Genomic DNA, 5,278 nt, shown 5'->3' with positions numbered 1-5,278 from the left:
CCCTGTAAAATCAGGATGGTATATATCTTACAGGGTAATTAGATTCAAAAACATAGAGAACCCCTCTAGGCAAAACCTTAAGTTACAAAAAAGATACACAGACAGAAATAGTTATTCTATTCAGCACAATTCTTTTCTCAGCCATTTAAAGAAATCATAATCTAACACATACCTAGCTAGATTACTTACTAAAAATTCTAAGACTCCATTCCTGTTCTGTCCCCGGCCAAGACGACTACAGACAGACACACAAACCCTTTGTTTCTCTCCCTCCTCCCAGCTTTTGAATGTATCTTGTCTCCTCATTGGTCATTTTGGTCAGGTGCCAGCGAGGTTACCTTTAGCTTCTTAACCCTTTACAGGTGAGAGGAGCTTTCCCCTGGCCAGGAGGGATTTCAAAGGGGTTTACCCTTCCCTTTATATTTATGACACCTCCTCACTAGGTTAGCCAGCCTGCTGGCAAAGATGCTCTTCCCTCTCTTCGTAAGATGGAGCCCGTCTCTGCCCAGCACTCCTCCTTCATGGAACACCATCCCATGGTCAAAGAAACCAAAGCCTTCTCTCCGACACCACCTGCGTAGCCATTCGTTGACTTCCACGATTCGACGCTCCCTACCTAGGCCTTTTCCTTCCACGGGGAGGATGGACGAGAACACCACTTGCGCCTCCAACTCCTTTATCCTTCTTCCTAGAGCCACATAGTCCGCAGTGATCCGCTCAAGGTCATTCTTGGCAGTATCATTGGTGCCCACGTGGAGAAGCAGGAAGGGGTAGCGATCCGAGGGCTTGATGAGTCTCGGCAGTCTCTCCGTCACATCGCGAATCTTAGCCCCTGGCAAGCAGCAGACTTCTCGGTTTTCCCGGTCAGGGCGGCAGATAGATGACTCAGTCCCCCGGAGGAGAGAGTCCCCGACCACCACCACCCGCCTTCTCCTCTTGGGAGTGGTGGTCATGGAACCCCCAACCTCAGGACAGCGCATCTCATGCCTTCCAACCAGCGGAGTCTCCTTCTGCTTTCTCGCCCCAGACATATCATCTGGTTCACTCTCCGCAACGATACCTGTGGAGAAAACATGAAAGCGGTTAGTTACCTGTGTCTGTGTTACTGGAACCCGGACATTCCGCTTACCTCTTCTGGAGGTCACATGTTGCCAAGCTTTCTCTTGTGGGTGGAGACCCCTCCCTTCCCCTGTGTAGAATTCCAGCTACAAGATGGAGTTTTGGAGTCACATGGGCAAGTCACATGTCCATGCATGACTCAGAGCTTACAGGTAGCAGCCATGGTTCACATGCTACCTTGAACGTCCTCATGTGAACATCTTATGTGGATTGGAGCCTTCCAAGATCCATTGTCCATCAAGTGCTTCTTGATTGGTCACTTAACTTGCAAATTCCTTTCTAAAGAAGCTGACCAAATGCCTTACTAAGGCTATTTAAAATCAAACAAGTACACAGCCAATATTCACAACTTCAAATACAACAATGATCACATGCATACAAATAGGATGAATATATTCAGTAGATCATAACCTTTACATAGATATGTTACATGGCATATGTAGCATAAAACATGTTCCAGTTATGTCATATATACATTCATAAGCATATTTCCATAATGTCTTATGGAGTACATCATCACACCCACAATCTCTGTTATTTTGCCAGGGAACATATTGGCCTTTGGAACCACACTCTGCTTAACCAGAGAGATCTGGGCCCCTGTATCCCTCTGCCCCAAATATTCCCTGCTATCAATTTGGACAGCTGTAACATGCTGCATGTCTGGTTCTGCAGAGGCTAACCTCCCAGAGCCAATACGATAGGTTTCAATTGCTTGGAGGTGGGGGTGGCGGTTCTGTGTTGAGGGCAGCAAAACTAACAGGAGCTATTGGTTGCCTGCTTCCTCCTAGCACAGGGCATCAATTCCTCAGGTGATCAGTGGAATTACACTGATTGCACCTTCTGGGCTGTTCTGCTTTTACAGCAGATTTGGGATGAGGGTTAGAAGGAATGGTTCTGGGCAAGAGAGTGTTTAGGCTCCCAACCCCTTTCTATCTTCCCAGGGGCAAAAAGGGATCCTCCCTTCCCACCAGTTTTAAACTCCTCTTTCTCTGGCCTGCCCTCAGTAGACCCCTGATTCTGTTCAAAGGCATCAGCTAAAAAAGCCATCTCCTCCCCAGACTTCACATCTTTGTCCCACAGACACTGCTTCACCTCAGCCTGACGTGTGCCTAGGAAATGCTCTTGAGCAACAAGGTCCAACATTCCCTCAAAACTTGCCACCCCCTTGCCCCTCACCCATTTCCCAACAAATCTTTCATTTGGTTTACATATTCCCCATTACTCATACCAGTATTGCTCTTAAGGTTCCTAAATTTAACTCTATATGCTTCAGGGGTAATCTGAAAACTTCACAAAAGAGTATCTTTAAATTTACAATAGTCTAAAGCATCTTCACTAGGCATTCCACTGAATATGTTTCGAGTTGTACCAGTTAATTTCACAGCCAGTTAACTCTCTTATCACCAGAGATTTCATGTATCACACACGGCCTGTCGAAGGACTTCAGGTATTCAGCTCTATTGTCATCCTCACTGTGTGCAGGACATAAGTGTTCCCGTTTGTGGATTTTTGGCATGATGGGAGTCGTTCGGGTCGGGGGGTTCTGGCTCTGCCTCTTTAGCAGGTCCAGGACCTTCTGTGAGCAGCCTCCTCTGGCTGTCTCTTTTCCTTTTCCTTTTCTCTCCAGTTCTGTCAGTGGCAGTCATCTCTGGGGCTCACTCTCCTTTTCTGCAGACTGAAGCCTAAAAAGCTCCAACTTTGCAATCACTTCCCTCATTTTCTTGCTTTTCTGTTCCTACTTCCCTTTCCCGAAATAAGCAAACAGAAAATAACAGAAGTGTGACCCCGTCCTGACTGCTCTTAGCCACTGCACTGAAGACTCACTTAAAATCACAAATATCAGGGCTTAAAGTGTGAACTTCACTCGGAGTAACAAGCAGCACATACACCCTGCTCGCTGTGCCACTGAAACCCCCTCCGTTGCTGTCTGGACGGGGGATCTGCTCGGCCTCTTCAATCTCTGACTCTGAGAGCCGGCCTGACCCTGCTCTGCTGTGAGAACCCCCACTCCTGGGCCCTTCACCCACAGCCCCTGGCATGTCAGCTGCTCCCAGCTACGTGCAAGCCAATATCTCCTCTCCCAGAAACAGCCCTAGGAGCCTCCGTATTGCAGTGTCCAGTTATGCCCACTAGACCCTGCCAGCTTGTATAAATTTGTCAATTTAATAAAGAAATTATTATGTACCAGGCTTGTTCTCTGAAGGGGAGACTCTGACACACTGCAAACCAAACGCACTGCTTCAGGTAGAATAAACAAACAGATTTATTAGCTATAAAGATCGATTTTAAATGATTATAAGTCAAAGCATAACAAGCAGGGAGCTGTTCATTCCTCCCAGGGGTGCAAAAGTATCAGCAGGACCCCAGCGCTCTGTGCCCGGCGCTGCAGAGACACACAGGAAGGGAAGGTCTGACGCCTGCACCCTGAGCCTTGGGGCGAGTCAATCCGACCACTGGCAGCAGGAGTGTGTGTCTCTTATAAAGCGGGGCATGCAAATGAGGAGACAGTTTCCTGGTTAAATCTCTGCCTCTGTCTGCCCAGGCTGCACCCGGAGACACAATCCGCAGCCCCCTGGGTCGGTGCAGTCCCCAGCCAGTCCCCTGAGAACTTTCCCCTCCAGCACCCGGGAAAATGGGATTTTTGCTCCTTGTCATTGTCGCTGTAGCAGCTCTGGAAGGTATTTTCCTCCTCTGAAGACCTGGCCGAGTTAGAAGAATATTGTGTTACCGCTGTTTTTAAACCGATATTAATGGCCTGTCTTTATTCCCAGGTGTCCGGTCCCAGACGCTGGTGGAGTCCGGAGGGGGTGTGAAGAAGCCCGGAGACTCTCTCCGCCTCTCCTGCAAAGCCTCCGGGTTCACCTTCAGCAGCTACGCGATGAGCTGGGTCCGCCAGGCTCCCGGGAAGGGGCTGGAATGGGTCGCTTATATAAGCGGCAGTGGGGGTAGTACATACTACCTCGATGCAGTGAAAGGGCGATTCACCATCTCCAGGGATAACGCCAAGAGTGAGCTGTATCTGCAAATGACCGGCCTGAAGCCCGAGGACACCGCCCGCTATTACTGTGCGAGAGACACAGTGACACCAAACCGGTTTGTGATCGCACAAAAACCCAGGCTGCGGAATCGCCCTTCTCCCGGCGGCCGCGCGGGGGCAGCAGCGACACCCCCCGCTTCGGGCTCGGGCAGGAGACCCGGCACCCGGGGGAACGGGACACAAACCTCCCGCCAGTTTAATCCTTCCGTTCCTGGGCAATGTGACTCCCCTTCCTGCCCAGAGCGCCGCTGGGTGCAGAGATCCCTCGCTTCATCTGTGAACTCCAATGCGGAGTGAGTCCTGTTCTGAGTCGCTCTCCCCCGCAGACCCGGTATGTTGGCTCCCGCTGGGCCCGTCTCGGTGTCAGACTCACAGGCCAGCGTCGGTCAGTGTAAAGGGGACAAGCGCGTTGGGGTTCGCATCAGACCCAAGGGATGGAGCGAATTGCCCCTAGGGACAAATCCTCCGCTAGTGTAAAGTCACACAACTGTTTTCACTAGACTCGAGTTACTCCTGATTTACACCAGGGAGGCTCTGGCCCTTTCAGGAAACTGGGATGTTTGTAGAAAAGGAGGACTTGTGGCGCCTTAGAGACTAACCAATTTATCTGAGCATAAGCTTTCCTGAGCTACAGCTCACTTCATCGGACGCATCGGATGAAGTGAGCTGTAGCTCACAAAAGCTTATGCTCAAATAAATGGGTTAGTCTCTAAGGTGCCACAAGTCCTCCTGTTCTTTTTGCGAATACAGACTAACACGGCTGCTACTTTGAAAGGAATCAGTGACATCCAGTCATGGCAAAGTTCGTGGTTCAGGCTTGTTGCAGTGATGGAGTAATCTGCTGTCTTAAGTCAAGTCTCTGGAGAGCACCCACAGCCCGGATGGGTCATTCAGTCTTTTGTTCAGAGCTTCCATTTGTAGCAAGGTCCCTCCAGAGGGAAGAAGCAGGACTGAAGACCAAATGGAGAAGATGCAGCTGCCTTTTATAGTCTTTTCCGTGCGGCCCGTGCTTCCTTTGTTCCAAACACAAGCCCAGCACATGGCTGGGAAGCCTTTAGGGCTTGTCTACATACCCGCTGGATTGGTGGGCAGCGATCCATCCAGCGGGAGGTCTATTTA

Source organism: Lepidochelys kempii, chromosome 13 (assembly GCF_965140265.1).
Source record: "Lepidochelys kempii isolate rLepKem1 chromosome 13, rLepKem1.hap2, whole genome shotgun sequence".
Taxonomy (NCBI): Eukaryota; Metazoa; Chordata; order Testudines; family Cheloniidae; genus Lepidochelys; species Lepidochelys kempii.
This window is presented reverse-complemented; position numbering follows the sequence as displayed.